At 34.0% G+C, this 27,132-nt stretch overlaps 1 long non-coding RNA gene across 1 annotated transcript in view; it reads right to left on the bottom strand.

Annotated features, from left to right (window-relative positions):
* Positions 1-8,550: 8,550 nt before the first annotated feature.
* The window catches only part of LOC145256104 (uncharacterized), a 241,024-nt gene continuing 222,442 nt past the window's right edge, over positions 8,551-27,132 (bottom strand). Inside the window, exon 3 of the long non-coding RNA XR_013863935.1 lies at positions 8,551-12,069. This is a non-coding gene — a long non-coding RNA (uncharacterized LOC145256104). The remainder of the gene's footprint in view (positions 12,070-27,132) is intronic.

The following is a 27,132-nucleotide window of genomic DNA, read 5'->3' as shown; positions in this document are numbered from 1 at the left end:
ACATAATATTTTCGTTTGCATATCATTGTAAAACCTCATGTCCGACTTGTATATTATCTCTCGGAAATTTGTGGATGTATTTTTAAAAAGGTGACTTTGTCAGTGTGTGTGTGTGTGTGTGTGTGTGTGTGTGTGTGTGTGTGTGTGTGTGTGTGTGTGTGTGAAAATCTTGACCAAAATCCTCTCTGATTATTTGGTCTACTGAGTTGAAATTTCATGGATACGATATTTGGATCTGTAGCACATTTACGATTTGGTTTGTAACCGGTAACTAAGTGTGGTTTATAGGGTCAAAATGGATAACTAAACAGTTAAGCTTACACATGTAAGTTGAATAAAACTTACCCCTGTAGTTACTTTTGCGTATGTTCAAAATTAACAATATATAACTCAAAATCGCTTAAAGTTAGACCTTTAGTTATCGATCTGTCGATATCTCAGCCTGGTTTTAATTCAAGCATACGTCACCTAGTCATATTCTCTTTATTACTTTTGAGATCATTACTATATATTGGATAATAATCAATAGAGGATTGGTTTTAAAAAAATGAAAAAAGAAATCTGAATGAATATATATATATATATATATATATATATATATATATATATATATATATACATATATATATATATATATATATAATATTCATGCGTATTTTGGGACCGTGCAATGCGCGGCGGCCTGCTAAATAAATACTATTTAAACCTGAAGTGTTGCTAACAACTAGAGGAAAATACAGACGAGGCTTTCCAGGTTCTTGAACGATCTATTATGAGATGAATATTAAATTGCACATTATTTATCGCTCTCGCACGGTGAGCAGAGGTGACCGAATATTGGACAGCTGAGGACCAGCAAGACACAACAGTCAACAGTGAAAAAGTCCGCTCAATACTGGACTATACTCTGTTGATTTTAGTGTTGGCAGATTTAGCAATATAATCCTTTATATATATATATATATATATATATATATATATATATATATATATATATATATATATATATATATATATATATATATTGTCTAAAATGACGCTTGAAGATAGCGAAGCGGACTGCCTGACGGACAAGCATTTGTTTATAATGCATGGATGCATGAACGAGGGCTATTCCGTTTAAACTAAAACAATGAACAAAATATCTGAAAATTACCTTTGTTTTATTTTTATTTATTTATTTATTTTATTTTATTTTTTTCCTTTTTCTCTTTATTTTTTAATATAAAGTTGAGAAAATAAATGAACGAGTTGGCAAATGTCAAGTATGGGGTGAATGGAAAGGAGTGGTTTACGAGGAAAGTAAAGGCGACATTGCGAGTCGCGTCCTGCGGAGATCGTGATGACGGGAGAGACAAAATCTTGCAAGTAAAAAATAAAATAAAATAGGACGAGAATCGCGCCCTCGCTCTCTCTCTCTATTTCTTTCACTTTTCTGCCTATCTGTCTCTACCTCTTCCACTTCAAACACTATAAAGAAGTTGTGGGCTATCTATCTACATATCTATTCCCTTTCTTCTTTTCGTTCATACATTTTTCTCTTTTGCTATTTCGATTAAAAACGCACACTAACGTATAACGTTACACACGGCGCGTTATTTATCTACCCGTTTCTCTTTATGATTCTCTATCAGCCATGAACGCGCAATATATATATATATATATGATGATTGCAGCGTCTTGTCAGACGAGTGCCACTCCCTCAGACATTTAAAATCCATGAGCCCAAATGCCTGAGGGAGTATCTATACAAATATGATGTTACATTGTACGACAGCTAAGTCTCTCTCTCGGTTCAAAATGTTGAGATCCAGCAACAAGCAAGAGCAAGATAGCCAGCAACAAATTAAACTGCAGACCAGCTTAATTCGGGTAATGGTCTTCCGCTTTATGTTTTTTTTTTAATCAGAGATTTGCTTCTCCTAGAAATGTTGCCTTCACCACGGCTTACGGGAGCCCTCTCCACACCAATACACACACACACACACACACACACACACACACACACATACACAAATATACGCGGTGCTAGTTGGCCGTTGACCCAGAAAAAGAGTTCATTCGCCCTTTTGAAAGTCTTCTTTTTAATCCTTCAGGGAGACTAGCCGCCCTCCTCACCAAACAAGTCTGGTGGGGGAACCGGTTTAGTCGCCGGTGACCCGACCATGAGGCAGGTAGTACTGTGTTACATGGTACCAGTAGCACATGACATGACCTGAAATGAATATATATGGGGGTGGCAATTTGTCTCTGCGCACGCGTCTGTATGAGTTGATTCCATATGGACGTCGAAACGGCTGCATCCATTTTTATTTTTTAAATATCACAAATGTACTTTATGTGTTTTGGAGGTTTCTTAGAAAGATTATTTTTTATCGGAATGTCTCCGATAAGTATCAAAAATCGATAATCGGAAAAATCCGATTTAAAAAGGGACATTTTGATTTTGACAAAAATTAACAGTAATACAGCCTAACATGTCAATTGTAGTTGTAAAAATGTTGTCACTGGACAAACAGAAGGTCCAGCATATAAGATTAATAGTAGGACCTTTGATAAAACGGGCGTTTTCGGAATTAATGTTTCTGTTAAGAGCGCAATTGAACTATACAACTTACCTTTTTCCATTTTAAACTTTAATTATAGTATTATGCAAAATAAACTTATATGTTACATGATAAAGGCTGTCCCCTTTTCATGTAAGTATAAAAATAGAGAGATTTAGTTAAAATGAAAATGAAATAGCAATAGACGAAATTCGAACCTCGTAATTTAGGTTTAGAAATAGATTACGTGTGAGAATTAGAAAAAGGAATGTAAAGCATACGATTGTTTAGAATATAGATAAAATATTTCAAGAAAAGAATGTGCACTGTCAATTTTGTTATGAAAATTTAATTGAAAGAATGCAGCTATAAGATAATGTTTTTAACATATTGGAAAAATAGGTTACTGAGTATAGGTTAAAATTCCTTTTGTAAAAAAAAGGAAAAGTTTTGGACACGCATGTCCAGAACACGTGAAAGAAGGCACATGTTTTAACATGTTAATGACGTCATGGAAAATAGAAAGTTCTAGAAATAGTTAGAAAAACTTTAGAGTTAAGCAGACAGAAGCAGAGTGAGAAACTCAGAGAGAGTTTGGAATTCGAACGTCTAGAAGCGAGACGGTCACTTTGAAACTTAATATGTGAAGCTTTGAATTCTTGATGAGAAAACCACGGCCGGTCGTGAAGAAATAAACCCATCATGTGTGTTTATAAAACGTCGTCTTGTGTTGTGATTCTACAAAAAGGTAAAGTGAATTGTTATTATATGTCTATATGCCTGTGTTATAAAATGTCATGACATACATATCTCTTATCTACAATGTGAATCTACATCTCATATCTACACTAACACTGACTGAAGAATGTCTCCTCACTTTAAGAGCTTCTCATCTCCTTCTTCAACACAACAAAGTATGAACACGTTTTAATATATGAATCGCTTCATGACAAAAACAACGACATTCGTCATAACACGAACACGGAACGCAATGAACAATCTCTCTCACAACATCCCTCTTAATAAAAGACTCTCTCTCCAATATACAACATCACTTGTAATAAGACAAACTTTCACTAGAACTCTCTGTTAATAATACCCCTATATAACATATAAAATCAACCGTATATTTACTACATCGCAATGTAGCCTTCAGTGTATTGTAGAATAAGTCACATCAGGAAGGTATGTGCCTTCCGATGCACCAGGGTGAGTCCCAAACTAAAGCAAACAATCAATCGATTCTATTGAAAAACGGGAAATTGCGTCGATTTCGATGACAATAAAACTATTAAAAGTGTCGAACATTCGCTGATCCTTATTAAATCCCGGACATAGTTTATTGATAAGTAAACTCATGTTAAAAGACCGTAATTTAATTTTGGTTGCTTTGGTTAGTTGATTTTGTTTTTCGGCATATCAACCCTTTCCGGGTTATTTAATGCAGAATCCAGTTATTTTGAAAAATAGTTTTTTAAAAGACTATATTTGTTTGTTTTTTTCAAGTCGGTTTCTATTTAACCCATAGTTGGGACCCTAACAGGTACTACCACACCGGGTCAGAGTGGACCTGGGAGCAATGGAAATTAAAGGGTGGATCCACACTTCTCAAAGCCCGCAAGCTGGTGCCTCACCATCGGATATAGTTTAAGGTCATATACAGGGCAAGTAATTTAACTCTATACACGAGTTAACTCTGTCACTCCATTGGATACACCACCTACAATAATTAATACATATAATCAGTCAATAAATTGCATAACAAAAAATACATTAATTTAATTCCAGTTACGCATACACATGTGAATTAGACCGACTCTATTTATTCCAAAAATATATGAAATACATTATAGCTTTTTAGAATATATAAACGGCTATATTACGCTAAAAAATCTTACTTTTTTCACAACGCTATAACATAGTAATTGTCTGTATTTTTGAGATGAGGTGTTTTCATTTATTGAGATTGTTGGACTGATTTCCTCATCTTGGTTGTTATAGTCACAACGTTTCGGCCATTTCGCCCTACGGCCTTCATCAGGTGTTTTGTATCGAACTGAGGAACCGTTTGTTAGGAGTCTCGAACCAAACCCTTTATTATTATTACGGGGGTACCGTGTTCGGACTCCAGCTAGGCTCTGGGACATAGTTGCTGATTCTCTGTTTTGAATGTTACTTTTCACTGCCTTCGTTCAGGATTGAACTCAGCACCTTTGGACAACTGTAAACTTTGATACAACGTCTAGGACCACTCGGCCATATGTCACTAAAGTTTGGAAAAGAAGGAGCAGAGAGCGAGAAGAATAGCCCCGTCCCCCGCCTACACTCCCTTGCAAATACTGTCCGCGAGTCTTCTACCACCGGTTGGGCCTTGCAAGCCATGTAAAATATAGGAATCCTAGAAGACAGGGTGCAGATGATGGATCCGACAGTCTAACATGACTGGGCGTCGATGACAACGTCGACGACGATCATATTGCACAGAGCATAGAGTAGCAATTGAAAAGTATATATATATATATATATATATATATATATATATATATATATATATATATATATATATATATAAATTTGAACATTTTGAAAACTTTTAGTATCAGGGAAATGATAAAATCATTTTATATTCTTTTGTTGGTGTTGTAAGTCCGATATTTCGCTAAAAATAGCTTCATCAGGATAGTTAGTCGGTACGTAGTTTTTTTCTTCATTTTGTTGTTATAGAAAACTTTCAAATTTCTATTCAAAATAGATGTCTTCAAATAGTGTGCAACTATTTTCTTAATTCATATTCCTGCTCGAAACTGGGGCGAACGCACACGTCAAAAATGCACAGCTCGTACTTTTAAATTTCTTCTCAAGGACTCACTTCCTCTATAACAACAAAATTAAGAAAAAAAAACAACGGACTGACTAATTACCCTGATGAGGATATATTTAGCGAAATATCGGACTTACAACACCAACAAAAGGACATAAAAATGATTTTATCATTTTCCTGACACTTAAAGATTTCAAAATTTTCAAATTTCTCTCTCTCTCTCGCTCTCTCTCTCTCTCTCTCTCTCTCTCTCTCTCTCTCTATATATATATATATATATATATATATATATATATATATATATATAACGATTCAATTAGAGTGGACGGAAATTTCTCGAGAGCTCTTTCGACTATCATCTCGTCTGTCTCTACTGCGGTTTGAAAACCTTTATGCCGGCAAAAGAAGACAACGAAAACCTTATTTCTCTTTGGGGAACTTTGACCCGTTTCTCGCCCTTTCTCTTTTTTTGTGTTTGCGAAGTTTTAGTCGTTGTTAAACGCAGTAATTTCAGATTAAATATTCTTTTAATCGTGTTTTTCTTATTTCAGGCACATCCAAATTCCCCCGTAGTGTTCTTTATTTTCGCCAATAATATTGTTTTGTAGGCTATAGATTTTCTCCTGACAAGATGCTAGCCGAAAGACCTCTCGAGAAATGTGCGCACATTCTATTTAAATCGTTATATAAATGTTGTACCTCTAAAAATGTATATATATATATATATATATATATATATATATATATATATATATATATATATATATATATATATATACTAGACATTCTTCTCGTTTAAAACGAGCAAAATTTGCAGTACCTCGCCTTAGAAGCTTAGCGTTATGCAAAGTGTATTAATTTGTGTTCATTTTTGCATTACATAGTAAACTCTATCAATCGGACGTTATCCCTTACTGTGTATCAAACGGATTCCCTAAAACATAGTGTGGTGCATCTCATCATATCCAAACTATACGAAATTTGAGCCAAATATTTCACGTAGTTTCCGGGGAATTATAGCGTAAATGTGGATATGTGGCGACAAATTTCTATGCATCACAATTTATCCCCAACTATGCATCGAACGGATACCATAATCCTTAGGTCGCTGCATCTTATTATAGCAAAAGTCTATACAAAATTCTAAACATGTCGACCAATAGTTTTAGAGAAAAACTTGAACGAACAAACATGCAGACCGAATGCGATAAATATAATAGTGATTTACAAATCAACCCATCTTGCTTTTTATTTATTTTTTATTAAGCATGAAATAACGAATAAATAAACTGTAATACAAGTTTTGCCTTACACTGAATGTTTAAGTTTATGAGCAATACAAATTCACATGCGGTCGTCAACCAGCAAGTATATTTTGCTAATGTTCAATACATACAGCAACACTTATTTCAAAATTTGTCACCCATCTAATATGGGTCAAGTTCTAATTTGTTTGAATTCGGTTATCTAATTCTTGTATACTCTGTATATCTGTATCATTATTTCTCAGTATTGATTACTCTAGTTCATCTTCCTCAAATATTCTGAAAACCCGTGCAGTATAATTTACGTAGATTTTGCAATAAGATGTAAAGTATTCTATTTTTAAGGTATATATTGTCTTAAAATATTTGCATTAAATATTAAGTTAACATAAATTACTTTTAAAAGTTAACTCCGTATGGAGTGACAATAAAAAAAATTTTCCAAACTGAATTTTTCCTTAGCGTGTGGACCTTTTTTTTTCGCACAAGTCTTCCGGTCTTAATTTACTTCATTTTTTTTCTAACTTCCGGTCTTAATTTACTTCGCTTTTTTCTAACTTCCGGTGTCCTCATTATCGTTTATACTTCTTTTCGTGATTTTGTTTTTATCATTCGTTACATTTCAAATTTATTTATTTATTGGCTTCTTAAAATCCGTCTAGTAACTCGTTCTCCCATCAAAAGATATTTCAGTGACACCCTAAGCTTATTTTCTCCTCTGTGAAAATTACAATACCCATCAATATACGGCACAAGAGGCCATTGTGATTGTCGTTCGCGTTTTGTTTTATTTTTATTTTTTAGTCGATTGACCCATCAACTTCAGACACACGTAAGATGGCGTCGGGTCGCTAGGAACGGAAATACAGAAGACAATGGGGTTAATTATCCTTGTCACCGAAAACATTCATCATTTGACAGGTCTAAAAGGAAAGGGTCTTGACCCAACTGGACACGACAGGACGGGACCATGCTTGAGATTTTAAAGGGACTATATTTTATAGGATATTTAACAACCCTAATTTTCTTTTCCCGTTTTTTTTCTATGGAAAATGTATTTTTTAGTGAAAAATTTTGCGATTTTTTAGGTTATATACTATTTGTTTAAGAATTGTTATCGATTGAGTAATTTTAGTTATCGCCATAAAAAAAAAACGTTATTTTAAATGCATCCATTATAGTACAAAATCAACGTGTTTCCTCGTGAGAATTTTGCTCCGTGTTCTAATAACACAAACTCAAGGTTAAATATTTTGGATCCTAAGATAGTTATGTTTTAAAAAACATGTTCATTCTTCTATTAACCGTACTTTGAAATTGAAAAATACACTCTTTTAATTAGGATGGTGCAAACATAATGTCGTTTTTTATGCGTAGTTGACTGTCAAAAAACGGCATTATATTTATACAAACCTAATAACCATGCATACATTTCTATCGCAACCTATTGGCCATGGACATGACCTTAAACTCTATCCGATGGTGAAGCCCTACCTTGAGGGCTTTGAGGAGTGTGGAGCCACTCTTTAATTGTCATTTCTTCCAGGTACACTCTGACCCGGAGTGGTAGTACGTGTTAGGATCGCAACTATGGGTTAAATAGAAACCAACTTGAAAAAAAAATTATATTAAAAATCTTTTCTTCAAAATAATTGAATTCGGCATTAAATAACCTTGGATGGGGGGGGATATGACGTAAACCAAAAACAACCAACAAACTATCGCAACCTATCAATATACGTTGATAAACTACCTCTTAATATTTTTAATGTTTATGTGAACATGTACTGAAAAAGTTAGTCTCTTTTTCAATCATTTTTTGGGGGGAGGGTGTGCCACCAAATTTACACAAGGTATTCGAAAGCACGAGACAGACGTATTTTAATAAGATAAGAAAATATAAAAGATGAAGGCCACGTACTGTTGCGATAACTTTCTTGTTATTACTCAATGACAGCGATATTACCCGAAAAGTTCTAATTTCTCATTCTTTCAAATTTAATGCGTGCAACGAAGATCTGAAGACCTTCGATCAAAGTAAAATAATACAAATATCAGCTTTATCAATTAAAAATGTTTGTTACTAACGTTTTCATGATGTGAAAACATGAATGCTTTATGCAATAGGGAGAAGAAGACCTACGCCAACCCTTTGCCCATAATTTCGGAGTCTGAATGCTGGCTGTAATTCTATTTTTGGTTTCGCAAGAAAAAATATCTTTACATGTGTCTTACTGTACATAAATTTTCGAATAAAATAAAAGTTAAATAAATAGTGCTCGTGAATGTGCCCATACAAGTAGCGGGTACGTCTTCTATTTGTTTGATATCTAGTCTTTAAATGCTGGCGTAAAATATTAGATTAACAGAAATTACTTTTAAATCTTAACTCCGTATGGCTCAACGTAATAATAATAGAAACATGACCAAACTGAAATTTTCTTTTGTGTTTGGGTTCTTTTTTTTTTCACAAGAAATCCGGTTTTATTTATTTTCTAACTTCCGGTTTTTCTCATTATCGTTTGTACTTTTTGCATGACTTGGTCCAGACCAATCAGTGAATTTCGTCCATTCCTTTGCTATGAGTAAGCCCTGCAGACGTTTTCATTTTTTTATACACTGTGGTCACCACTTATAAAGGCCCGGTAGCCACTCAGGGATAAGGGTTATTGCAAGTACAGTACGTTAGTGTGGAGATTTGATGAAGTGTTTACTTAAGGGGGCGGTTCATTAGGAATTTGTTAACGTTGGACTTGAAGACATCCAAGTTGTAGTCAGGTGGGAAGCAGGAAGACGGAGCAGAGTTCCACAGGCGTGCAGTTCTAAGAAGCTTTGTACATGGAATTCACGTTTTGATTTAGGCACAGATAAAGAGTGGGGAAAATTTTTCACAGTGGATTCAGCTAAACGTGTCTTATTAGCACCTGCTCCATAACCAGATTCGTCAAGCCAGCCCATTAGCGACAACTCCGCTAATCACATACACTCTTTAAGAAAGCGTATACTACTCTTTAGGATGGCTTTTCGGCAGCCTCTTCATTTCCTGCAAGTGCAAATAGGTCAACACTGCATATAGGGCGTGTCCTGCTGCAGTGAATATTAGCAGCATTTTATTTACAGTGTCAAGGTTCAGTTCACAGTTCTCGCTGCTCTCTGCTTTAATAAACAGTTGCAGAAACTATCACCATCTCAATTTATTGAATCCACACTTTTGCTGCTCGCTGGTAAACCAACGGATTCTTTACATGGTTGATTCTCTGGACAATCCTGGTCAAAGAATCTGATGGCAGAACATTAGCGAATATTTCAGTCCAATCAAGAAGACCTTTATATATATCCTGCTTTTGCTTCGGGTCTTCATTTTGAAGAAATGACTCCTCTGCATCAGTGTTTCGTTGTTCATCGTCAATGACATGTATAACTGGCAAATCATAAGAATTCGCTAAAACCAATAGCATTAACAAGTGAGCACGAATGGCTTTTGAAATTGTTTGCCACTGAGCTTGTGTTGGCTATGTTTTCAGTATACAGAAATCTAAAAAGTTCTTACAATCCAGAACGTGTGATCAAATTACCAATTGATCCCACCAAGCTCGCAAGACAAATGATATCAAGAGACAATCATCATGGCGTTGTACCAAAGTCGCAAATCAAAGGTAAAAATCGGTGTAGTGTTGTTTTTCTTGGCTAAATCACTAATGTAACCTTACGTTGCGTACATGCAGTTTGAGTTCTCAGAGTCCATGTAAATCGGTGGCTGATTTCCAAGGACAGTTCCTTTGAGCACTGACTGCATAAGGCCTGATCATGCAAGCCTGGACGACGGATGTAAAATAAGCGACACCCTTCATTCGCAGTGGAATCGACAGCTTTCATGGTCTGGAGCTCTTTAAATGTCACTGGTGGTTTGTGGTGTGCTATGAATCTAGATACTTGATGTTGATCCTTCTAACCCTTATTTTATCTTCTGGAGGGATCTTAATCCTTGAAACTTATTTTGCCTTAATTTTCCCGGGCAAAAAGATCCTATGATGTCCATACCGTGAAATGTGTTTAATCCATCAATACCCCTTACATTATAGTTCACATTATCAGCTACGCATTGCAAAAATTCAGTTTCAAAACGAGAAAGAGAGAGAGAGAGAGAGAGAGAAAGAGAGCGAGAGAGAGAGTTTCATCGCTACTAACAAGAGCAGAACTTTATTATTCGAATTTCTGGACTTCAAAGTAAGATGAGGAGAAGCCATGCAAATATAGAGTGTCAATCAAGAACCGCGTTCCAATTTTGTTATGAACTTCCACTTCCAAACTGCAAAGGTGAAATCTGGGTCCAACAGGCTGCATTAACGCTTGAGCTATTGATGCAAGTTTCAAATGATTTTCGTTGCCTGCAATTATCTTTCTGAGATAAATCCAAATTATTTAGGAACATATTAAATAATCGCATCCTGCTCAATATCATTCTTAGACAGGTAATATTCTGACTTGTCCGGATACTTTTAATGTCATTTTGATCAAACTGGACGCCGTCTTTATGATTATAATAGCCTCTGATTATGAATTATCAATTAAGCAACTCTCTGCATAGAGTACATGGAAAATACATTCTGTTGTACTTAATAATGTAATAACAATAGATTTCTCATTAATTTCAAATACAAGGGTTTTGTCTTTAAAATGCTCTAGCAATCGAGGTTTCATATATGAGAGACTGTATAATCTAAACGCCAGTGGCATGCACATTTTCCTTCAGTTTTGAGAAGGATCGACAATAATGAGTTGCTCCTTGTTATTTTGCTGCAAATGATTAGCAACTTTCAGAAATACCTGTTTGTTCTCTGAATCCGCCGGTCTACCAAGGTTTTGTTTCTTAGAAGAACCAGCAGAAGAAAATGACTTAGGGATGTTTTAATTGGAATCAAAGTTTGCAAAACATGCTCTGTGGTAATGTGTTTCTTGTGATATAAGGTCAGCTACATAATCTATGCTTCTTTTAATAGTAGATGCCCAGCCATTATTTGTTCGGATGCTCCCATAAACTTTTAAAACGCTGTCCGTAAACTCAATAGTCTACATCGGAAACATTAACACCTCTTTTCTGTCAATCAGATTTTGCTCCAGACCCACAAAAAAAATGTTTCTTAGATTTAAACACACACAAAGAGCGTATTGTACGAGATGGTGTTTCAGCATAGGTGTGACTGTTTTTACGGTCAATTCCTATGTATTCGAGGTTGACTCAATGCTGTCTGCATTTCCTGAAAAGACATTGACCAATCTGAATCATGATCTTCTCTCCACGTCACTCAGAAGCTCTGGTAATGGAGTCGATTCCCTTCTCGCTGACGATGAATGTTTCTTCATTACTGCACAGTTCATTGTTGCAAACAGCACACTTGTCAGCATCCATAATTATCGGTATTTCACTTTGTCCAACCTGAAATTAGAATATCATAGAATATTAAGCTCCTGCAGTAATACATCAAAATAGACAAAACTAAGGTATAATAAATTTTAATTATATTAAACTTCATGAAAACGGTTTTATCCAATTCCACGTTGCTACATTTGGTATTTTTGAATATGAATTTACAGTAATTGGGAAAGGGACGCTCGAATCGGTGGCAATCGTTAACGGTGGCGGCCATCGACCCGTTTCTGCATGGTTATTTGTGGTAACTTTTTTTTTCTGAAAGAGAGGTTATTCATGCGCAATATGCAAATGAAAAACCTTTGCTAGCAATTTGCTTTTCGTTCAACCAAAATATCAGCTTCATTGTCTGTACTTATTAAGGTCAGTGTATACGTGAGTCATTCCGCATGAATTAGATATTAATTTTATTCGTTTTTTAATTATTATTATTATTATTATTATTATTATTATTATTATTATTATTATTATTAATCTTACTATAATAGGACCGTATAAAAAATCAGTAGTGTTTCTTTTATTTAAATATAACAACCATAATCTTCTTGATTTGTTACACGCCAGAAAACAACTAAAGAGTATACTAAGATAGGTTTTGCATCGGAATATTTTAAGACTCATAATGTATATTTGTGACAAATTCCATATAAATTGGCCCAGCCGCTTTGGAGTCTTTAGGATAGAGGCAATCTCTCTCTCTCTCTCTTTCTCTCTCTCTCTCTTTATATATATATATATATATATATATATATATATATATATATATATATGCATATATATATATATATGTGTATAAGTTCGTGGATGTATTTACAAGACTCCTGTTTTAATCAGCATATATGAATTATATATATATATATATATATATATATATATATATATTATAAGCCTTTATACTTTTCGCATTCTTTTTTATTCATATATATATACTTTCTAAGGAATACACGTGGATACAACATGCAATTCGGACCATACATTGACGGTGAAGGACTCCACGTTAGAAGAAAACTTGAGGGAAACCTAAGGAAACTGGCACACATAAGGTCGGACATCATTTTTCTCACAACATGCAAGAAATTAGACATCATACCCACCGGACTTAAAATTAAGAACCACTTCCAAGGTGCATCTAACACATACAATATATGAAACTGCCTCGTCCACGTTACGGAACCTCGCTATAAAAGCTTTTTATGCAAAGCAAAAAACACTCTCGAACACATGCGACAGAAACAGATCTCATCTTCGTGATTTACTTACTCATACCACATTTATGGAAACCTCTAAAGCTCTTAACACAATCTACTCTAAACATCTCTGCCAATGTTTACAATTCAAACAACGGAAACTACACACATTAATCAACAAAGATCAAGTGTTAAAACATATCTACAATCAACAAAACTCATACACCATCAGTAGACTTCTAAAAAATAATAACGCGCAATGCATCCTCCAAAAATCACAGTGCATCATCATTGCCAACTTATCGAACCACCGACTTGCAGAAAACGAAACCAGGCTATTAGCTAAAGGGATCTCATTCTGCCCATCCAAAAACCTGAATCCGGTGGACCTATGCTATGACATGGAGGACTATATCCGAAGAATAAAATGAAAGGAATACTTCCATAATAACAACCAGCAAGCAGACACCAATTCCACCACAAATAAACGTGCAAAAGATTCAAAATCTAAACATTGGACACCTGCCAATGGACGCAATAACAACACAATAAAAAAAGCATTTAGACAAGTTCATCATAGCCACACTGCACAAGGAACTCCATCATAATATCACAAAGGACGAACAACAGGCCATAAAATCATTACAGAATAATGATCTCATCACCATAAAACCAGCAGATAAGGGAGGAGCTATCACTATCATGACCACAAATGATTACATAACAGAAATAAACACACAGCTAGCGAACAGAGATTTCTACAAACCACTCCCCAGTGATCTCAGGAGCACTTTCAAATCTAAACTAAACACCCTAATCAGCAGTCTAGAGGAAACCATTAGGACAACGGTTGAAAAATTAGTACCAGAACATCATAATCCGGCTGTCTTTTACACTATCCCTAAACTTCATAAACTCCCGAAAATAGTCAGCAACATACTCGCACACCTCCCATTTGAAGACACGGGATACACTGAGGCATCGGTTACCGAACCCACAGACATAACGCACATAGCTAAGGCTCTTCAAATCCATCCACCTGGCAGACCTATCGTCTCGGGCATCGGGACCCTCACGGAGAAGATTTCGGGATACATTGACGGCATCCTCAACCCATTGATGCCAAACATACTCAGTTATATTAAAGTCACGACACACTTCCTACAGATCCTACGCGACATCGGTAACTTACCAGACAATACAATACTCGTCACGATGGATGTTTCCTCTCTCTACTCGAATATTCCAATGAGGAAGGAATATCCGCATGCAGGAGTTTTTTACAAACGCAGAACTTACAAGACACCCACATCACAAACATATGCAGCATTATAGAGTACATTCTAACACATAACAATTTTACATTCAACAACAAACACTTTTTACTAATAAAAGGCACAGCCATGGGAACTAGAATGGCTCCCAGCTATGCCAACATCTTCATGCATACATTCGAACAAAAATACATACACACACACCACCTCAAACCGACACACTATTACAGGTATATAGACGACATCTTTGTCATTCGGCCACACGGTGAAAAGACATTGATGGACTTCTTCCAACATATAAACAACTGCCATAATAGTATAAAATTCATAATTGAACATTCAAACACGCATATCACATTTTTAGACGTTCAGATTAATATTTCAAATAATCATATCACCACATCTCTACACACAAAACCGACCGATGGACACAATTACCTACATTTCGAAAGTTGCCACTCAATCACAACGAAAAAGTCAATCGTATACACTCAATGCCTGCGCATTAAAAGGATATGCACAGACCCATCCGATTATGACACACAGGTAGGCATCTTAATCAACCACTTACTCCGCAAAAACTATCCATTCAAAATATTAAAAGAAGCCATCAGCAGAGCATCACACATTAGCAGACACAGCCTACTTACATACAAAAACAACAAAGCATCCACACGAATACCTATGGTATTTCACTTCAATAATAACACCAAACATTTATACAACCCCATGAAACAGATCTTCAAACAATTACAACAGGACCCCACACTCAACACAATATACAACAAACCACCCATTTGTGCCAAACGACAACTCCCCAACTTACGTTCCTTACTCACATCCACTCGGATTAACCGTACCCAAAAATCTCAAGGAAACAAACCTTGCAATAGACCCAGGTGTCTAATATGTACACATTCAACAGCACATTCACTCCTCCAGGCACCAACATCCATCTCAAACTTCCCCCTCTAAATTGCAATAGCTCAAATGTAATATATCTGTTATACTGCACAAAATGCACAAAAGGCAACTACGTGGGGGAAACAGGCCTGGAGTTCCGCCTACGTCTTAATAACCACAAACACACCATCAGAGATAAATCTACACATCATCCAGTAGCTATCCACTATAATTTACCTAACCACACAATAGACAATATCAGATATATCCTCGTAGCATCCAATTTTATTACACAACACCAGAGAAGAAAATATGAAAAAAAATTAATTCTAAAACTCAACACGCATACTACAGGCCTTAACAAAAACCTAGGACTACTCAGTGACTACAATTTCCATAACTACAAAGATATTCTATAAACATTTCCTTAGGTCTAAAATGCACGGTGAGATGGGGGGGGAACTCTTTCCGAAATCTTTACATTTTCCCTAATGTTTTCTTTCTTTATCATCTCATACACATGGCATGTGTATGTGTGTGCGTATTATGTACGCATATTTGTATATATTTGTGCGAGTGTATGTGTACGCGTACCTGATAGTGTATATACACGTCAGTATATGTATATACATGTATATGTATGTGTATGTATGTATATATATGTGTGTGTATGTACATTTGGATATATGTGTATGTGTGCGCATATATGAGTGTATGTTTTCAAAACACATTTTCTTTAAGAGTTAATTTTCTTCATATTACCGTATATGTATATGTGTATATAAGTGTATGTATTTCTCGCACACCTATACTTCTTTTCCCGTCACTCTCTTCTCCTCTTCCTCTCTCTCTCTCCCTACATTCGCTTATGTAAACTTATATGCATATATGCACAGATGTCTCTACGTGTAAATGTATGCGCAAGCATTTATGTATGTACATGTATGTCTGTTAGTATATGTATATATGTGTATATGCATGCATTTATGTATGCAAATGTGCATATATATATGTATATATTTGTACATGTGAGTATTTGTTTGTATACGTATGTATATGTGCATATTAATATACATATAAATAAAAAGTAGCGTTTCGTTTTTGTCTTAAAACGGTTGAATTTAGAAACGACGTTTTTGTTCTTTTTCGTACGAGAAATAGCCGCTAAATTACAAATGAGCATCATAACGTTTCTCCTCATAACGTCTTATATCCTTTGAATTCTTATTCTCTCTTAGAATAAATAATATCGTTAGAATTCAAAGGATTAGACAGTTAAAGACGCGTTTCTCATTTTTATTTACTCTTTAATTTCTAATTTTTCGTTTGTATGTATATATGTACTGTGTGCATGTGTGTATGTGCGTACTTATATGTTTATATATTTAAGACTGACGTGGCACCTTCTCATTGGCTATACCTCCTTCTCCTCCTCCTTCTTCTCCTCCTCTACCTTCCTTCCTTTTCCATTCCCCTTTTCCCCGTGCATCCCCATACTTTCACTACACCGATGAAGACTGAAGGATCGGTCGACATTATGTACTTATGAAAAAAGTATTTTAATTTTTTTTCATATTATTATTTTGTACCCCTGCACGTCACCAATTAAAAACGAATAAAGAAAAGTTATAAGCCTTTATACTTTTCGCATTCTTTTTTATTCATAAATATATATATATATATATATATATATATATATATATATATATATATATATATATATATATATATAACGATTCAATTAGAGTGTGCGGAAATTTCTCAAGAGCTCTTTCGACTATCATCTCGTCTCCCTCTACTGTCTCTCTCTATATATATATCACACACACACACACACACACACACACACACACACACAGCGCCTTTTATATATGAGTAGAGGTTTACAGCCTCCTGTTTAGTGCCTGCTTAGGCATGCACACTAAGATACAGAGGTTTCTAGATATATAAATTTCACACGCAACCCTTAGTTGCATTGTTTGGTATCCCATTATTTTGGATATGATGCAGACTAGGGAGCAAAACTGCATTATCTTACCATGACGACCGTACATGCATAAACAATGAATTTATAGAAGATACATTATTTGTTTGGCATTAAATAAAGTAAAACGTTGATATGCCGTAAATGACAATAAACACAGTCGAATCGAATTTTAGGCTGAAGAGTCTCGATACCATAAATAAATATAGAATGTTCTTACAATAGAAGTGCCCGTTTGACAGCGAAGGCGAATCCAATTTAGACATCATCAAAAATTAATCCTTTTTTTCCGAAAGAACTGTCCAAGACGGTCAGCTCTGATTTCCACGTGTCAGGCCAACGACCGCCCTCCATCCCAAGCGCCTCATCGTCGCTTTTATCAACCACCAATTGATTGATGCTTTCAGGGCGACAAAAACAATTAACTTTGTTATCTCCTTTCTTTCCCTCCAGGGGTCAGCGTTAATCATATAGGTAAGCAACACCAGGCCCTATAAAGGATAAATGCGCAACCGTTGAAATATGCATAGGCTGACAAGACAGGGAAGGGGATTCCAAAAAATAAAAAAAGCTTGATCAAAAAGTAATGAGACTGTCTTTTCTCATTATTTATTTATTTATTTTAGAGTCATCCTTTGTTTAGTAATTCTAACTGAAAAATCGATGTTGACTGCCCATGGAACAAGCATCTATTTTGTTTACAATTTGTAACATTTTATTATTTCCTCCGATGATATGGTATTGTTTTTATCACTATTTATATAAGGTGATTAATTTAATAGCTAGTTAATGTTTAAATTTAATTCATTAATTTAATTTAATTAAATAGATAGTTAATACAATTAATTAATTAGCTAGTAAATCATTGTTGCATAGTTGTTTTTTTTTTAAATTGAAAACATCATTTTAATTTCAGATTTGCCAGACGTGATTATTTCAACTTAAGCTTGGCTTTGCAACTCACCATCAAAGAACCTGACACATCGAGCAGCGTTTGCAAATTGTGTGCAATACGATCAATTCATTAAGAGAAACATAATAATTTATCGGAATGGATCTGACAGTAAACCATCTCGTTTGTGCGATTTAACTGCATTAGACCTATTTTCGTTAGGGATATTTAAAACGAAATCTCGGCGCTGGTAACGCAAATGCAATAGACCACTAATAAGTACAACAACAACGCCCTATTAGCCCAAAACAGCTAATAATTTTCGTAGAGTTTGCGTAGACGGATCCGCGGAAAACAATCTGTCCGATAATGTACGTGAAGCATTAACGCCAAAGTTAATCTTTGGAATAAACCAGATCATAATATATTTTATTCTATTTATTTTAATTTCAAGTTCGCCGCCTTTAATGAAAACACAATATATTATATATATATATATATATATATATATATATATATATATATATATATATATATATATATATAATATTATTTAGTATTCCTGCACGTCACCAAATAAAAACGAATAAAAAAATGTATTCTTTTATATATATATATATATATATATATATATATATATATATATATATATATATATATATATATATATATATATACTACGAGGAGGGGCGTCCGGCTTTGCCCGATCGTATAATACGCTTAAATATGATATTTTAATTAATTTGTCCAGATTTCGTATATGTTATTATGAAGTCATGATTTCAAAAGGTAAAAATGTCCATATTATTTTTATTCATCCAACTACTGTTCTCATCAACGTTTTGGTCGGTGTAACCTCTGACCTTCTTCATGTTTATCTTCTCCAACTCGGGAATGTCTTTGTCGAATTAGGGAATTTGGACGGAATTTCGAGCGGAACTCTTTATTTACTTCACAGGGGGAGCATGTTCTTGCTCTGCCAGCCATAACTAGATAGAAGTCCTAAGTAATTTGCAATTTATATATTTTGCTCGCCCAGAGAGAGGATTGATCCTTCAACCTTCAAGAGAATACTCTTATTTACATTTTTTCAAGTACTCTAACCACTGCGCCACAGGTTTTGCGGACAATTCTAGTACGAACTTTATAAGCCTTAAACCTATTTTCATTTCTCGTTGTAAATATTATTATTTATTTATCATTATTATATATTCATGTATATCTATCAATATATTAATGTTTTTACTTATTACTTGTATATATTATCTATCATTTATAATTACGGTTCGAATACCATATTAAATTCTATACTAGGTCTACGTAATTGGCTATTCCCAAGCATATGTGGTGTTTTTTTAAGTTGTCTTACTATTCACCGTTCTTCTCTGTCTATAAGTGTTACTACGACCCATTATAGTAGATGGTTTAATTTTTCCTTCTAAATGTGCTCAGCTATATCCGATGTTTTAATCTCTCCACGTACTACGGGTTTTCGATGTTCTTCTAACCGTGGGCGACATGTCTCATCTTTGTATAGTTTTCCAGATTTATATGGGATTTTATATACACAGTTCTTAGAAATGATTTGTTTTTTTTTATGTAGGGTTCTTGACTCAACAGGCTATTATCTATCCATCCATCTATCTATCTATCTATCTATCTATCTATATCTTATCTATCTTGTAAGGGGTGGACAACAAAGATTTGACCTTATGTTTTGATAACATGTCAAACACTGTGACGCAGTCAGTTTACACCAGAAAGATGCGAACAGGGTTTGAATTGACGTGTCACATGTCACGTGTTCCGGTGTGTGCAAGCATAGTTGGCAGTTGGATCTGGAACACCAGGAGAGACATATGGGGTAAAAATAGGTCTCGCCAAGAGGGCGAAAAACTTCGCCGTGAGAGAGGAAACGTCTTAGAATGGTTGCATTGAAGACCTCCCCCCCCTAAAATTTTTTTAATCACTTCCTTCTGCTATGAGGAATACGTGGGAGTGAATAAAATGCATAAATCTCACACCCTCTTCGGTCCTCTCTTGTTATGTTTCCTTTTAACAGATTCTATTTCCCTGAGTACAGATGAGGAACCTCCCAGAAGAAACAGATGTGTCTTCACGCATTTGTTAAGTGTATTATGTTCTGGCACGCACGCCTCAACACCAATAGATGAGATGAATCAAGAGCCGTAAAATAGGCATTAAGGACAAGGACAATAGCCCGTTACATAACAAATGCAATATGCATATATATGACGCCTTTATAATAAGAAGACAGCGAATATTTATTAGTGCAACGTACACATTCAAACAGATCAGGATGCAAACAGTATACACATATATAGACACCCCGTGACACAATTACGTCATAAACGTATATACAACATATGTTAATTTGGTATCGTATATAGTCGGTCATATAGACACCTCACAAACGCATATATATATATATATATATATATATATATATATATATATATATATATATATATATATATATATATATATATATATTAATATTAATTTGGTACCGTTAGCTGATATTTGGGCTTCATGATCTTAAACATAGTCTTTTTTTCTGTTATAGATGAAAGGAAAGAACTTTTACATCGGAATATTTTACGGAACACCGTCCGGTGCCACTTAACATATTCCCCTGTAAAAAAAGAATGCTCATTTATCTAAAAATGGAAAACTATTTTAAGATGGGATTGTTCCGATTGTCGAATGAACGTCTGTATAAAGCATTTCTAACAACACTGCCAGACATATGAATAACCTTTGTGTGAAATTTACAAAAGATAGGCTGGTTCGTTTCCGAAACCATGAGGAAGGAACTCGCACACGCACACACACGCACACACACACACATGCATGCGCGCACACACACACACACAAAGTGACTTTTATATAATAGTAACGATATATATTGGATTTATAGTAATTATACATATATGTGTGTGTGTGTGTGTGTGTGTGTGTGTGTGTGTGTGTGTGTGTGTGTGTGTGTGTGTGTCTTTTGTCGGGGCATGTCATAAGAAAGCAAGACAAAGTTCATTGATTATACGTTTGCAAGTAAGAAATGACATTTGCAACGAAAAGACCTACTTGTCCACATATCGCTCGTATTTTATTTTTTATCAAGTTTCTTTCATGTTTTACTATCTTATATTCACGACAATTCTCGTTTGCTTTATATAATTCAATACACTCACAATGCGCGCAAACGCACAAATATACGTATACATTGTCTAGGTGAAAATTTACAGTTAGAGATGCAATCCCAATAATATAAACCTGATAAAACGTTTTACAAATCTGTAAATATGTATCAAAATCTAATTTCCGACAATACAATAAGATGTACTTTGTATACAGGGAAACATCTAAGATTATATGATTATTTTACTAACGGCAATCAGAGTAAATATGTCTGTTATAAGAATGACAAGGTCAACTTATGCTGATTGCGTCATTTTTATTATAGGCAGCGTAGATACCGTTTTTGGACGGAAGACTGGCTTTTGTCTGGTTCTGTTATCTTGAATCGTCTCTCTTTCTTTCTATTTTGTTTATCTTTCTCACTTTTTCCTCTATCTATCATTACACACACATACACACACACGCACACACACACACACATATATATATATATGTATATGTATTAAATTGTAATTTAATTAATTTAAAAAAAACTCTCATTGAAATGAAATGAAGTGGTTGAGTTTCATATCATATCGCTTTGACTTTCCATGTCTCACTGACTTTAGCAAATAGGGTGCATACCTTTATAACTATTTGCTAATATTTTCTCTCCTCTGATGAGATGGTAGACATCGAAACCCTATGGGTTAAGGAGATTAATTTTCTAAAGCATGCTTTGTCTTACTTAGAATAATAAGCATTCTTTGATATGAAACTCAACCACTTCATTTCATTTCAATAAGAGTTTTTTTTTAATTCATTGAATTACAATTTAATTTATTTGCTCTATCTTGCATATCGAGCAATTCCTGTTTAGATGGGATAACTTATGGAATATTACTGCCAGTAATATTTTGTAAACCTACAATCTCACGTTTCCATAACAACTGATTGTTAAATAAAAAAAACTATTCTGAAGTATATATATATATATATATGTGTGTGTGTGTGTGAGTTTGTGTGTGTAAGTGTGTGTGGGTGTGTGTGTGTAAGTATCCGCGGACGCGCCCTTCGCCGTCTACATTACTCCAACGACTACTTCTGAGAGGATTCGAAGCAATGATTATAATAATAAAGCCAATATAAGTGTAAACCTTGCCCGGCTTTTACATAGTGTTAATGGGATGTCGATTTCTGTACGGATTTTTGCTGGACTTACGGTTTCATTCAATGTTGTTATAATTAGCAATAGTAGATTCAATCTGTACGAAGATACTGTAATCTGTATTGCGATGAGGAGTTAAGGGTATTATAAGTGTTTTTTTTTTAGATTATTAAAGCGGTTTATTATTGTTAATGTTATTATTGTTATTATTATCATAATTACCTTTATCACTATATTCATCAATATTGATATAATTTATCACGTTATCTGCTGTGACGTGGTTGTTTGTAGGTGATATGTTTGGTGGTGTTTCGTGGTAACTCAGTAAAAGTATGGTGGGGAGGTAATCGAAATATTGTTTGTTTTTTTTCCAAGACGGTGGCCAGGGTTTGGCTTTTTTTATGCTTATTGCATCGGGCTGAGCTATATTGGTAAAGCGATTAGTTATTTCAGTTATTATTCAACGGAATGGGTTGTTTTCTGGAATATGAATATTTATAGACATATTATGAATATTATTATTATTATGCATAATTACGTATCTTAGATTGTTGGGAACGGATTAATAATAGGCCTATTGTATTTTTTTCATTGTGCCCCGAATTTTCTAAAGCTTTAGTGAGGGAGGTTGCATTTTGATTGAAAGTGTTTTGTCTGCGGAAATTGAAGAAATTCTTCTAGAGACAGACGGTATTATGAATTTTACAATAGAACTAGCATTTCAGCCCGGCGTTGTCCGGGTGTTTGGATGTGTATGTTGAGCAAAAAAAAAAAAAGTGGTAGTAGGAAGGCAGGCTCGAACCCTGACCGCAAAGGAGGAAAAGAACGGGGTAAAAACCTAACGTTTATGCTGTTACGACCACCGCCAAACCGGAAGCGACATTTTTTTTTAAAATTAAGGCTAGACAATCTAAAGGAGAGGATAACGTTCAAAAATATCGGCGAAAAAAGTGCCCCCCCTGTAGAAAAGTGCCTAGTTGAAGGGGAAGATATTAATGTTTTAGAGAACTTTTCATATGAAAGGTCGAACTTTAAAACGATACTGACCTTGGTAAAATCCGTCGCCTCTATTGAAAGACATGCAGACATACATTTATATATTTGTAACTAAACATTTTCGACCCAAACTGATGAAAAAGTTAGCCCTATCTCTGAATAAATTTTATGTAAAATTTCCAATATTTAGACCAGAAATTGTCTGAGTAATTTGGAAGAGACCGTAGAGGTCAATTTTTTTAAATTTTGTACCCCTATTATGACCCCTTAAAATTTATTGTTTTGGGCTCAAATCAAGTTATTAAGTTAGATCCATGTTGAAGGAACCTATATCTAAAATTTCAAGTGCGTAGACACAAAATTGTCGGAGGAGTTTGGTAGAGTTCTCAAAGGTCAAATCGTTGAATTTTGACCCCTTAATTGCCAAATTTTGGGCCAAAAACACACCACCTCGATTTTCCCAAATCTCAGTACCCTGTATATCAAATTTCGAATATGTAGACTGAAAATTGACAAAGTTATTGCGTAGGAAAATTTACACAAACACACACACAGACACGTTCACTTTTATATATAGAGAGATAGATGATAGTGATTGGAAAACTTGTGGACATAGAAAACAGTTAAATTAGGCTTATTGCAGAGATTGTAGAGTTCTGTGTTAAGGTTTAGTCTTAGACTTAGAAGCTGTGTTTTTGTCTCGATATTGAGTAATGCCAGTAAATGCTCAGAAAACAAGTTTGGCTGATATAACCTTTGCAATCTCGAATCGTACCATAAAATAATATATATAAATATATATATATATATATATATATATATATATATATATATATATATATATATATATATATTTATATATTTATATATATATATATATCAACAAAGTGTCTTGAATAACGAATATATAAATAAACAAAATAAATAAAACTTTATAACTTTGCTATATAGGCCGAAGGAATTCAAATAATTATAGCAAAATATATCTAAATTAATATTTACTATGAAAAATGAAAATAAGTATGTCAATATATTACAAGTAATATATTATTTTACTAGGGAATGATAAAAAAGGGAGCATCTATATCATACAATAAGGAATGGAGGAAAAATTAAAGATTAAATTGATATGAGTTTAATAGTAATGTTTATAGATGGTTAAGTTGAGTTTGTTTAGTAAGGTAATTTATAGATTAGAAAAACTAAATGGTAATTAATAATCATCATAATAAAATAGTATTTATAGTAATCAGACTCCAAATATTGATCTAAAAATAAAATATATATGATACAAGAGATTATTTATTGATAAGTGGTTTAAAATGTATAAACCAAATGGTTCAATTGATAGAATGAAAGTAAAAATCAATGTTATAGTCATAGTAAGATATATCAATTTAAAATCTATTAAGATTAATTATGTATTTTTTAATATACCCTCATTAAATTAACGGTTATAAATTCATTTCGAAATTATTAGTAAATTAAAAAAATAAATACATAAATAAAAAAAATAATAAACAAATCTAATTAAAGTACAAAGGAGAGGGGCGTTAAAGTATAAGAAAAACTTCCGTATATATATATATATATATATATATATATATATATATATATATATATATATATATATGTATATGTGTGTGTGTATGTGTGTGTGTGTGCGTGTGTGTAAAGTATAAGGAAAAGAGCGTATATATATATATATATATATATATATATATATATATATATATATATATATATATATATATATATATATATATAAAGCTGAATGTATGTGGGTGTGTCTGGTCAGGACACCCATATGGTTAGCTATTTAAAAAAAAATTATTCCATATAATGATAGAAGATAAGGGTATATTTGATCGGGCAGAACAGTGATTCATTTAAATTCTGGGGTCTGCGTTCTCGCCTGGTCCACAAAGTATGGAAATAAAACATTTAAAAATTAAAAAAAAGCGTTTATAAGTGTTTTTAATATAGATGTACATAATAATACTTTGATAGTATGTTTCAACTTATATAGGGATGGTATAATACTATTGTGGGGTCTGCGTTCGCGTCTGGCTTCCATAGAATGGAAATAGGCACAAACATTAATAAATACTGTTTTATATCTATGTGCGTTAGTATACTTTGATAATTATGTTTCAGTTTGAAGAAATATTGTAAATACAATTATGGGGTGTACGTTCGCACCTGATCTCCATAGAATGGAAATATGTCACAAAGTTTTACAAGTTATTTTTTTAATATAGATCCACAGAATGTTGTAATAAGTGTTTCAATGTAAACAGGTATGGTAGAATAAATTATGGGGGTTATCTATTTTATTTTTACTTTCATCATATTTTGCTTTGGTTTTGATACCCCCAAATTCGAAGCTATCTCATTACAGCCTTTCCTTTTCATAACCTTTCCTACTATTATAAATCAGAATCCATTTTCTGTAGCGTGTTTTTGAACCCAGTAAAAGACGGGTACTTTTGCTAGTTTATATGTGTATACATATATATATATATACACTTGTGCCCGATATTATTCATACCCCCTCTTGAAAATTGAGTTTATTAGGTGTAACTTTGTAAGAATTTATTGTTTACGTCCATATTGATACATATTCTTAATAAACCTCTTCTGATCATTTTCGTCATTTTAAAATCTCGGGATACTTGTAATAAAAGAAATATACAGCTATTTATAAAATCTGCAATGTTCAAAAATAATCATACCCCCTTATTTTTTCAGTATTAATCGAGTTTCTGACTGTTTGTTTCTTGTTTGATTCTTATTTTGAAGGCTTTTATACAACCTTTGATTAATTTCATTTCGTTTTTTGCATTTTTCAGAAATTAAAATGATATCAACTGAAAACCAAAAAAAGAATAAAAATTCTTAGAATGGGGAAGAAAAAAGAGCTTAGTAATGATCTTAGGACTAAAATTGTGAATTCACATAAGGATGGTTTAGGTTACAAGTCAATTTCCAAGAAATTTGAGGTCCCTACAGCAACAGTACAGAGCATCATCAAAAAATTCCAGAGCCACCACACAACAAACAACTTGATTGGTAGAGGAGGGAAAAGGAAACTGTCTGCTAGAGCCACCAGGAATATTGTAAGAAGTGTTAATGCAAATCCAACCACCACTACTAAGGACATTTTAGAAAATCTGGAGTCTTCTGGCATAAAAATATCAAGGCAAACATTGCAAAGGACTCTGCATGAAAATGGTCTGAATGGAAGAAGACCAAGAAGGACTCCATTGCACACCGGAAAACGCCTTGCAGCACGTCTAAAGTTTGCTAGGACCCATGTGAATTCTCCAGACTCCGTTTTCTCAAGTATTTTGTGGACTGACGAAACAAAAATTGAATTGTTTGGCCATATGGATGCTTCTTACGTTTGGAGGAAGAAAGGAGAAGCTTACAACCCAAAGAACACCATACCCACGGTGAAACATGGTGGTGGTAGCCTAATGTTTTGGGGCTCCTTTTCGGCTAGTGGTCCAGGTAGTTTGGTC

Source organism: Euprymna scolopes, chromosome 32, assembly GCF_053919585.1.
Source record: "Euprymna scolopes isolate OS-2025 chromosome 32, ASM5391958v1, whole genome shotgun sequence".
Classification (NCBI taxonomy): domain Eukaryota; kingdom Metazoa; phylum Mollusca; class Cephalopoda; order Sepiida; family Sepiolidae; genus Euprymna; species Euprymna scolopes.
This window is presented reverse-complemented; position numbering and strand designations above follow the sequence as displayed.